The 12,491-nt window shown below is 38.5% G+C and overlaps 1 long non-coding RNA gene across 1 annotated transcript; it reads right to left on the bottom strand.

Moving 5' to 3' along the window:
• Nucleotides 1-11,165: 11,165 nt before the first annotated feature.
• LOC138924374 (uncharacterized) lies at nucleotides 11,166-12,094 on the bottom strand. Its single transcript, XR_011439420.1, has 2 exons — nucleotides 11,783-12,094; nucleotides 11,166-11,387 (listed from the first exon to the last, which is right to left on the bottom strand). It is a non-coding gene; the product is annotated as an uncharacterized lncRNA (long non-coding RNA).
• Nucleotides 12,095-12,491: the final 397 nt, after the last annotated feature.

The following is a 12,491-nucleotide window of genomic DNA, read 5'->3' as shown; positions in this document are numbered from 1 at the left end:
GCCTCTGTGTGTCAGGTCATGAGGGGCTGAGGGTCACAAATAAAAGGCCTCTTTTCTCCAGAAGCACTCATTCTAGGGACCTGCTGCCCAGCTGAAGGGGTGCATTGGTAGGCAGCCTCCTGCTGCAGGCTTTCTCGGGGTCTGCCTCAGATGCAGACATCCCCCTTTCCCAAGGTCATGTCTTACCAGGGTAGCCCACATCTGGGGATGAAATGAGCTGGGAGTATAAAATTCCAGGCATTTGAGTCTGAAGCAGGACAACTCTGATGGACACCACTTGTTCTGGAGCTCCTGGCCCATCCTCAGAGCTCTGTCATGGCTGCATGGTGACTCAGCTTCTCCTCCCGCCCAGTCCTGCCCCAGCTCCCTTTCTTTCACAGGCGTTAATTCCTGATGAATGACTTGTGCCCAAGCACTGACCTGGACATAGGCAACCACCACTGGGCTCTGGCAGCTACGTACAGCCCAGGTTCCCTGAAGCCAGGGCCTCAAGGTCAGGCAGTGATGACTCCACAGGAAGGTTGCCCTGACACCACAGGTTTTGGCTCCTCACACTCTCCACCTCCCTTCTTTACCAATGTGGCAGAAAATTGAACTGAACATCTAGAAGGTTTTAGAAAATAATACTAGATATTTATTGAACGTACATTCTGATCCAGGCACTATGCTAGGTGCTCCACATGCGTGATCACATTTTATCCCCACAAACAATCCCGCAGGGAAGGTAATCTTATTATCCTCCTTCTAAAACGACCTTCCTCGGCCTCTGTCTGTGACGAGTTGGGGCAGGGCCATGGATAGATGATGTGTCTCAGGCCCCTCCAGGATTCTGGCCCCATCTTCTACGGCATGAGCCCCTGACAACGGCTTCCTTCTCGTCTCTGGCTGCTGCTTACATCCTCTTTGTCCTCCTTCCTCCCCCCAACTCTCAATTCTGCAGACCCAGCAGCCCCTGTGGAGGCCCCACTAGCAAATCAGAGGCACTTTCAGGGTCTAACCCCCACTTTCAAAAATAGGAAGGTGAGAAGCTCTCAGCCCACATCCTGTATTTGAGCAAAGTTTCCCCCGGTGGTTCAACCCAGGCAAGCTTTTATGTAACAGCTCACCGCCAGCCCAGCAACCACCAAATCTGGGCTCCCAAAAGGTCACTCACTCATTCATCCACTTATCAACAACGAACTCCCAACAATGGACGTACTGTGTACAGGGGAAAGGCACAGATGAATGACCTCTTCATTTATTGTTACCCTTGTTTATTTAACAATGACTTACTGAGACTTTATTTTGTTTGAAGCACAAGTCCTGAAGATATGACGGGGAGCAAGAGACAGTCTTGACCACACATTCCCCTGGAAGGGAGAAGGGTTACAGTCCATTCTTAAACTACTATAGTCCAGTCTCACGCACAAAGCTCAGAAGAATGTACACAAGATTTTTAGTTCAGGTTTGATAGTAACTTCTCACACAAAAGGGGTCCTCAGACAAGGTAGATATTTCGGTGTCTCCTTCGGTTTGTTTTCTTCCTTCCTGGTTTTTTGGGGGCTGGGTCTTTCTATGTAGGTTCTCTGGGTGCCTCACCCCAAGAAATACCTCTCTCCGAACCTGCTTTTTCCTCTTTTCCTGATGGACACTTGGCCTCATTTAACCTCCTTGTTTCATAGATGGGCCTCTCTTAGCACCATCCCACATGTCCCCAGGCTGACATATGCTGGAAGAGCCTTGTCTCTTCCTCGGCCTTAAGGCACATTATCAAAAGCCCCTTTCTGTGACACCAAGTTTAGGCCTGAACCAGGCCCCAGAAAGCAAGGTGGGGAGGTGCCAAGCCTCAGGAATGACTGCGTGTTGGGGCAAGCAGGAAAAATCCATTTGCCATATTTAGAACAGAACATTTTTTCTCCTTTTTCTGCATTTTCTCCTTCCACCTGCCTTAGTGTGCTCCTTCTGCTCCCTCCTCTGTTTTTGGAGGACGTGAGCCAGGTCATGGACTCATTTCCCTCTCCCTTCTCATCCTCCCAACTTTTCAGAGACAATACCAATTTCAAGAAGAGACTGAGAGGTTGGAGGAAACAGTACCTTCCCAGCCTGCAAGCCTACCGCCCACCAGGTGTTGAGCCGCCTACCAACCACCACTAGAGGGCGCTACTTCCCCGGCCTCCCGGTGCGGAGGCTCTGTCCCTGAGTCTAGGTTGGGGTGGTGGAGAAGCGCTGCAGGGGCCTGCAGCCAGGATTCCGTCTGGACCAGTGACAGCGCCTCGGTTTCCTCACGGAATAATATAAAGCCATCCTTCATTTTTATTTTCTCTTGTGGCAAAACTGAGTTCTGAATTTTCTCCTCAAGCAAATCCCTAAAGTCTATTTCTGACCAGACCTTGGGTTAGTAAGTACCGTTTTCCCACCTTTAGGGATTCAGGTCTTCCCTGGGGTCTGGAGCAGAGCTAGATCGTGCCTTCCTAGGCCCCTGTAAACCAAGGTGATCCTGGGCTGGCCTTGTAAACCAAGAAGTGGGCATCCTCACACTCCCACCCATCTGGCGATTCTCAGTTCCCAAGATGCTCCTAAGCTCTCATCAGCTGCACTTGGTCCCAGTGCCCACCCCTGAGACTGTGCTGAGGTCTGGCTGCAGTGGATGTTTCCCACTCTTCTTCTGCGTCCTTGAAATGCCCAGACCCTCCTTCTCATCTTATCTCAAATCTGGCCTTCTGGAGGAAGCCAGCCTGATCCCTGCCAGGACACCACAGTCCTTCCATTCGCCACTGTCTTCCATTCCATTTGGACTGCTGGGCTGTTTGTGTTTAATTCTCTGCTTCTTCATCCTACATCATACATAGCTCTTCTCAATTATGTCCTCTTTCCCAGGTTAGATGAAGCTGTAAATGAATATTGACAGATCGGATTCCATAAAATCTTTTTTAATTGCACAAAGACAATATAAACACAATATGATGGGAAAAAATTAAAATAACTAAGAGAGAGAAAAGATTAATTGATATAATACAGGGAGAACTCCTAAAAAGCAATACCAAAAAAGATGGATGATCTAATGGGGATGGGCAAGCAACTCAGAGAAGAAATAGTATAGGCCAATAAATACATGAAAAACTAATTGCTCAACCTTTAATTTTAATGTAAATCAAAATAAGAAGTCATCATTGCTTAATATAAAAGATATGAAAGACTGATAATACCTATTATTTGTTAGAATAGGGGTAATAGGCACACTGTATATACTGTTGGAGGGAGTATAAACTGACAGACATTTCAAAGATTAGTAAAGAAATAGCAAATGCATGCTGTTTTATACAAACTCATCTCATTGCAGTATTGTATGTAATTGAATAATTTAGCAACAACTAAAATATCTTACGGTGGGGATTGTAGCCACTGAAAAGGGCATGTAAATAGGTGCTTTATCATAAACTGTTGAGTGTGTGTGGGCACACGTGTGTGTGTGGAAAGACAGAGTGAGAGAAAGAGAGGGAGAAGAGAGTTAGGAATGATATACACTAAACCATTAACAGTGGTTTCTTTAAAAAAGGAGTAGGTACTTTCATTTTCTGCTTTATATACTTTCATATTCTTTAGGGTTTTGGTGCAACATACATTTGCTATAATTATAACTTTTTCCTCAAACTTCCAGTTTTGAGTAAAAAGGAACAATTTGTTTATGCATTTGTCGCCACCACTAAGGATATAAGCTATTAGAAAGCTGGAAACAAATCGTATTTATATTTATAATGTAGCTGACACAAACACTCCATTAATATATTTTGAATTGATTCCTTTTCATACACTTTAAAGGTTGATGCTCTGTTTAGCATATACTTCATTCCCTATAGTATTACTTTTAGTTGTATTTACATATTTGCCTCCCTAAGTAGAGGACAAGTTCCTTGAGGCAGATCAAATGCATCCCCTATAAGCTCCTGCCAGTTCATTGCAAAGCATATATGTTCCATAAAGTTCACTGGACTTGTCGGCTGCTGAGTGATTGAAAGCCTCACTCCCTCCCCAGGCCCCAAGCTCTCCACCTATAATTTTCTTCCTCTTCCACAGTGGAACAATGAGTTTAGAACCTATTAATGTCTCTTGTGATTGTCAAAGAGCATGAGTCTAGTAAGGGACGTCTCCAATTGGGGCTTTAGGAAGGAATAGACAATGTAACAAGGGAGCAGAAGACCTTGCTTGGAATAGAATCCACAGCTTCAGCCTGGGAGGAGCTTGTTTAAGAAGGAAGTCTGCAAACAATTGTCATGATCCTGATAATGAAAACGAAAATATGATTGACTAAGTTTCTCCTTTTAGTCTTGAAGACAAGTTTATCATTTTCTAGAATTAAAATGAAGGGAGAGAAAAGATACATCTCTTCTTCTACCAACATCATAAGGCACAATGTCAGGAAAGAGGAGATAAATCCTTAATTACTTTCTTTGGGATGCTATCAGTGGGCCTGGTCATCTGATTAAAATACTGAGATGGACACCTGCAAAGAAATGCAAGCTAATGTGCATTCCTAGGCAATCTCATGAAATGCTGGTGTTATCTTTTACAGCAGGGCAGGGGATACGATAAGATGGAAAGACCTCAGTTCAAATGAATAAAGTATTAGTCAAACAAATAGATTAGGTGATGAGATCTTATGGAAATACCAGAGAATACCAAAGGAGGCTGGGGTTTAATTTCAAGTTCTGTCTCTCACTAGATGTGGGATCTTGGACCTGTAATTAAACATTTCTGGGCCATGATTTTTCTCTTCTCTAAAGTGAGGAAATTAAAGTTGATAGGTAATTTTCAAAATTTTTGTTGTTATTTTTAATGTTTCAGAACACTTTAGTCAAGTGAAAGTTTAGAGAAGCTCCATGTGTACCAACGTGGAAATGAAATTGTTTCAGTTGAACTCGTCTGGGTTCCTGGAACCATCTCTTCCCATGAGGCTCCCTTTAGTGGGGATCCAAGGAACTCAGACTCTACAGAGCTCAGGACAAAAGTTGTTGGAGACGATAATCCCTGGAATAACTTCCATTTCTTACTGTTTACAAGTCAAGGATCCTAATAAAATTAGTTACTAAAAGTTGCAAATTCAGACATTATGTTGGGTTTGGACTTCAGCCTGGGAAATATGGAGGCACAAATATTCAATGACGACATGGTTAGTTATTTTTCTACCTTGGTTGCCCTGTGACAGAAAACCTTTCATAAGTGCTGGAAAATTTCCATAAGATCTCATCGCCTAATCTAGTTTATTAAACTAATTATAAGCTACTGAAAAGGTCCTAGAAGATCTTTCCTACTGAAACTATTGAAATCTAATTCTGAGCATTATAGTAAGCCCCTTACTTTACCAAGATCTAACTCAGAAAATGTGATTATCTTGGAATAAACTCAAACTTTAGCTTGTCCCAGGATACCTACCTCTGACTGCAGTTAGTTCAGCACTGGTCCAACAACCACTATTTGGAAACCATTGACCTATCCTAATTTCAAAAAGTGCATAGCTTTATATTTATCCCTCCCAAAAAACCACTGATTTTCTATATAAATCCTCAAATCTCCATATTAGCTTTCTCCTAAACAAACAAAAATGCTTTCCTAAGTCTCTTTTTAATGTGCAAGGAGAATGAACATATCTGTGTACATAGTATCAATATTATACATAATATTAACCTGTGCTATATTTTGTGAACCTCACTGAAGAACCAGAAGAAAATTAAGGCTTTCCACATCATTTACTTGGCCCCCTTTCAGTGGGCTGAACAGAGTGATTTGCATACTGACCCAGGTGCTGTAGGCTTCTGGAGCCCTTGAGAGTCAGAATAGGTATGAATGAAATTTTGACAGATTGAGTTCCACGCTAAATGTTAAAAAACATGACTGAGTCATGAAGTTCAACAAAGAGATAGAAACCATTAAAAACAAACAAACAGAAATTCTAGAGCTGAAGAACACAACGACTGAACTGAAAAATTTAATACAGAGATACAATAGCAGATTTGATCAAGCGGAAGAAAAAATTAGTGAGCTCAAGACAGGTCATATGTAAATACCCACTCAGAAGACACATTATAATTAAATTGTCAAAAGTCAAAGACAAAGAGGGAATTTTGAAAGGAGCAAGAGAAAAATGGCTCGTCACATACAAGAGAACCCCCATAAGGCTATCAGCAGATTTCTTAGCAGAAACCTTGCCAGCCAGGATAAAGGAGAGGTAATATATTAAAAATGTTGAAAGAAAAAATCCTGCTAAACAAGAATACTATACCTGGCAAAACTCTCCTTCAAAAATGAAGGAGAGATAAAGACTTTCACAGATAAACAAAAACTGAGAAAATGTGTCACCATTACACCTGCCTTACAAGAAATACTAAAGAGAATTCTTCAAGTTGAAATGAAAGGATGCTAAACAGCAATATGAAAGCATATGAAAGTAAAAACTTCACAGGTAAAGGTAAATATTCAGTCATGCATCACTTACTGACAGGGATACATTCTGAGAAGTGCATTGTTAGGCAATTTTGTTCTTGTGTGAACATCATAGAGTATACTTACACAAACCTAGATGGTATAGCCTGCTACACACCTAGGCTATATGGCACAAGTCTTATAGGACCAGTGTCATATATGTGGTCTATCACTGACTGAGATATTGTTATATTGAACATGACTGTATATACAAATACAGAATAATGTAATACTGTAAGGGTGTTGTGTAAATCACTTTTACCATAGAGTAAAAGTTAAAAGACAAAAGTATTAAGAATGATTGTAACTACAAAAATTGGTTAATGGGTACACAATATGAAAAGAAGTAAATTCCCATGGTGTAGCAGTTAAGTTCTGCATGCTCCACTTTGGCAGCCTGGTTCATGGGTTCAGATCTCAGGTGTGGACCTACACCGCTTGTCAGCCATGCTGTGTCAGCAACCCACATATAAAGTGGATGAAGACTGGCACAGATGTTAGATCAGGGCTAACCTTCCTCAGCAAAAAAAAAAAAAAAAAAAAAAAGAATTGAATTCTGATATCAGTAACTTAAAGTGTGAGGGGAGTTAAAGTATAGAGTTTTCATATGTGATTGAAGTTAAGTTGTTATCAGCTCAAAGTAGACTGTTATAAGAAGTCTTATGGAAACCTCATGGTAACCACAAAGAAAAAACCTATAGTACATACAAAAAAGATAAAGAAAAAAGCATCAGAGTATATTACTACAGAAAAAAATCATCAAATCACAAAGACAGCAAGAGAGGAAGAGAGAAACAAAAGAACTAAAAAACAGACAAAATAAATACCAAAATGGCAATAGTAAGTCCTTATCTGTCAATAATTACTTTAAATGTAAATGTATTAAACTCATCAGACAAAAGTCGTAGAGTGGCTGGATGGATTAAAAAAACAAGATTCAGCTATATGTTGTCTACAAGAGACTCACTTTAGATTTAAGGACACACATAGGCTGAAACTGAAGGGATAGAAAAGATATTCTATGAAAATGGTAACCAAAAGAGAGCAGGGGCGGCTATACTTATATCAGACAAAGTAGACTTTAAGTCAAAAACTGTCACAAGAGACAAAGAAGGTCAGCACATAATGATAAAAGGGTCAATTCAACAGGAAGATATAACAATTATGAATGGGTATGCACCCAACAACAGAGCACCTAAATATATAAAGCAAACATTGTTAGATCTGAGGGAGAAATAGACAGCAATGCAATAATAGTAGGAAACTTCAACATCCCCCTTACAATAAAGGACAGATCATATAGACAGAAAATCAATAAGGACATAGCATTGAACTACATTATAGACCATTTAGACTTGATAGACATACACAGAACATTCCATTCAATGGCGATAGAATACATATACTTCTCACATGTATGTAGAACATTCTCTAGGATAGATCACATGCTAGGTCGCAAAACAAGTCTTAACAAATTTAAGAAGATCCAATTCACCTCAAGTATCTTTTCTGACCACAGTGTAATGAAAATAGAAGTCAATAATAAATGGAAAATTTTAAAATTCACAAATACATGGAAATCAAACGACATATTCTTGAACAACTACTGGATCAAAGAAGAAATCAAAGGCAAAACTAGAAAATATCTTGAGACAAATGAAAATTAAAACATAACATGCCAAAACTTATGGGATGCAGCAAAAGCAGTACTAAGAGGGAAGTTTATAGTGATAAATGCCTAAATTAAAAATAAGATCTTAAATAAACAACCTAATATTGCACCTCAAGGAGCTAGGAAAAGAATAAACTAAACCCAAAGTTAGCAGAAGGAAAGAAATAATAAAGATTAGAGCAGAAATAAATGAAATAGAGAAAAGCAAAGCAACAGAAATTGATGAAATTGAGTTGGTTCTTTGAAAAGGTAAACAAAATCAACACACTCTTAGCTAGACTAATAGAAAAAAGAAGACTCAAATAAATAAAATCAGAAATAGAAGAGGAAACATTACAACCAATGTCTCAGAAATAAAAAAGATCATAAGGGACAATTACACACCAAAAAATTAGACAATCTGGAATAAATGGATAAAAATTTCTAGAAACATACAACCTACCAAAATTAAATCAAAAAGAAATAGAAAGCCTGAACAGACCAGTAACAAATAGGAAGATTGAATCAATAATCAAAAGCCTTCCAACAACAACAACAAAAGCCCAGAACCAGATGGCTTCACAGGTGAATTTTACCAAACCTTTAAGAATTAACACCAATCCTTCTTAACTTCTCCTTAAAAATAGAAGAGGGAACACGTCCAAATTTCTTTTATGAGTCAGCAGCACTCTGATACCAAAGCCAGACCAAGAACCACAAGAAAAGAAAACTAGAGGCCAATATCCCTGATGAACATAGATGCAAAAATCCTCAACAAAATATAAGCAAACTGAATTCAGTAGCACATTAAACAGATCATACACCATGATCAAGTAGGATTTCTCTCTGGAATACAAGGATGGTTCAATGCATGAAAATCAATCAATTTGATATACCACATTAAGAAAGTGAAAGATAAAAATCACATGATCATTTCAATAGATGCAGAAAAAGCATTTGACAAAAGTCAGTGCTCTTTCATGATATCAAACAAAAACCTCTCAGCAAATTAGATATAGAAGAAACTTATCTCAATATAATAAAGGCCACATATGAAAAACCCCTAGCTAACAGCATACTCAATGGTGAAAAACTGAAAGCTTTTCCTTTAAGATCTGGAACAAGGTAAGGATGCCTGCTTTTAACACTTCATTTCAACATGGTACTGGAAGTCCTAGCCAGGGCAGTTAGGTAGGAAAGACATCATGTTCATGGATTGGAAGAATTAACATTGTTAAAAAGTCCATACTACCCAAAGCAATCTACAGATTCAATGCAATCCCTATCAAAATACCAATGACATTTTTTAATAGAAATAGAGAAAACAACCCTAAAATTCATATGGAGTCACAAAAGACCCTGAATAGCCAAAACAATTTTGAGCAGAAGAACAAAGCTGGAGGCACCACATTTCCTGATTTCAAACTATGTTACAAAACCACAGTAATCAAAGCAGTATGTTATTGTCACAAAAATAGGCATATAGACAAACGGAACACAGCAGAGAGCCCAGGAATAAATCCACACATATATGTGGTCTGCTGTTCTTTGTCAAGGGTACCAATAATATACAACAGGGAAAGGACAGTCTCTTCAATAAATGGTGTTGGGAATACTGGATATTCACATGCAGAAGAATGAAATTAGATCCTTATTTTGCACCACACATAAAAATCAACTAAAAATGATAAAAGGCTTAGATGTAAGATCTGAAACTGTAAAACATCTAGAAGAAAACATAGGGGAAATCTTCATGACATTAGTCTCAGCAATAATTTCTTGTATATGACATCAAAAACAACAAAACAAAAATAGACAAATGGAATTATCTCAAACTGAAAAGTCTCTTCCCACCACAGGAAACAATAACAAAATGAAAACGCAAACTATGGAATGAGAGAAAATATTTCCAAACCATATATTGGATAAAAGGTCAATATCCAAAATATGTAAAGAACTGCTACAATTCAATAGCAGAAAAACAAATAATCGATTAAAAAATGGGCCAAGGGATTGAGTAGGCATTTCTTCAAAGAAGACATACAAATGGCCAACAGATATATGAAAAGGTGCTCATGTATCAGGGGAATAAGTTACTCACCATCACAGAAATGCAAATCAAAACCACCATGAGTCATCAGCTCACACTTAAGATGACTTTTATCACAAAAACCGAAAGATAACAAATATTTATGAAGATATGGAGAAAATGGAACCCTTGTACCCTGTGGGTGGGAATGCAAATTGGTGCAGCCACTATGGAAGACAGTACAGGGGTTCCTCAAAACATTAAAAATAGGACTATGACATGATCCAGCAATTCCTCTTCTGGGTATATAGCCAAAGGAATTGAAATCAGGATCCTGAAGGATATCTGCACTCCCATATTCATCGCAGCGTTATTCAAAATAACCAAGACATGGAAGCAACCTAAATGTCTACAAACAGATGAATGGGTAAAGAGAACTTGGTATATACATACAACAGAATATTATTTAACCTTAAAAAAGAAAGAAACCTTGCCAGTTGTAACAATATAGATGAACCTGAAGGACACTATACTAAGTGAAATAAGCCAGACACAGAAGCACAAATACTACATGATACCACTTACATGATGAACCTAAAATAGTCAAATTCATAGAAACAGAGACTGGAATGGTGGTTGTCAGGGCGCCGAGGGGAAGGGGAAACAAGGCGGTATTAGTCAAGTGTACAAAGTTTCTGTTACACAAGATGAATAAGTCCTAGAGACCTACTGTACAGTATATCCTATAGCTTACAATATTGTATTCTTAAAATTTTTTTAAAAGAGTAGATCTTATGCTAAGTGTTCTTATCACAAAATAATAATAATAAGAGGGCTAGAGGGAACTTTTGGAGGTGATGGTTTCACAAATGTATACTTATCTCCAAACTCATCAAGTTGTACACATTAATGATGTACAGCTTTTTATATGTAAAAATAAAATACAACAACAACAAAAAAACTGAGCCCAAGTTCTTCTCTAATTCACAGATAAATTTTTAAGCATTATCTTTTTCCAGGGCACATCCAAACACTTTAAAAAGTGACATTTATCGTGCTTTCTTTCTGATCACAAAAGCAGTACATGACTGTTAAAGAAAATATGGAAATTATGAAGCTTCTTTCTCTGATGGCACCAAAGGGAAAGCCAAGCATCCTTCTCCATCCTGCCCTGCTCTCAGGATCCAAGTTGCATCCTTCTCCGTCCTGATCCTCTCTTGATCCGGATTTGGCTTCAAGGACTAGGTTAACCTGTTGATCAATTAGTATATGAAAGGTCAACTCAGTATCAATGACTCCAAATTTAAAACTCCTGCTTTTGGTGCACCCTGTCCTCATCTACAACATGGCCTGATGAACTTTAGCTTTAATATTCTATGATTCTGTCACCACACAAAAAGACTCCATTTAACAATTTGTTTTACTGAATTATTTGGGGGCTATAATTCACATCTAACTCATCTGGGAGGTCCCCTTTTGATACGGACCCATGCAAAAGAAAATGTTCTCAGGAAATATATAGGTTATAATATAATGTTACATATTTTTAAAAGCAGAAACAAAAGTGTATATGAAATGTACAACAATGTTAAAACACACAGATAATCAATGAACAGAATATAGGCACAGAGAATAAAGAAACTCACCCAAATAAGTTTTCCACCTGAAAGTGGCATTTCAAATCAGTAGGGAATATGATCCAGCTATTCCACTACTGGGTATTTATCCAAAGAACTTGAAAACATGAATGCGTAAAGATACTTGCACCCCTATGTTCATTGCAGCATTATTCACAATAGCCAGGACTTGGAAGCAACCTAGGTGCCCATCAAGGGACGAATGGATAAAGAAGATGTGGTATATATACATAATGGAATACTACTCAGCCATAAGAAACTATGAAATCTGGCCATTTTGACAACATGGATGGACCTTGAGGGTATTGTGCTAAGTGAAATGTCAGAGGGAGAAAGTCAAATACCACATGATCTCACTCATAAGTAGAAGGTAAAAACAATGACAAACAAACACATAGCAACAGAGATTGGATTGGTGGTTACCATAGGGGAAGGGAGGAGGGGGGAGGGCAAAAGGGGTGATTAGGCTCACATGTGTGGTGATGGATTATAATTAGCTTTGGGTGGTGAACATGATGTAATCTACACACAATTCAAAATATATTACGATGTACATCTGAAAGCTATAAAATGTTATAATCCAATGTTACTGCAATAAAAAAAACAAATCAGTAGGGAAAAGGCATAAAAATAATTATTTATTTTTTAATAAATAGTATTGAAGCATGAAGCTAACTTTGGGGGAAAAAAGCTGGATCCACATGCATTGTTTTAAAAA

The sequence above is a fragment of the Equus caballus genome, chromosome 5 (assembly GCF_041296265.1).
Source record: "Equus caballus isolate H_3958 breed thoroughbred chromosome 5, TB-T2T, whole genome shotgun sequence".
Lineage (NCBI taxonomy): Eukaryota > Metazoa > Chordata > Mammalia > Perissodactyla > Equidae > Equus > Equus caballus.
The sequence above is the reverse complement of the archived record's forward strand: the minus strand, read 5'-3'. Positions and strand labels throughout refer to the sequence as shown.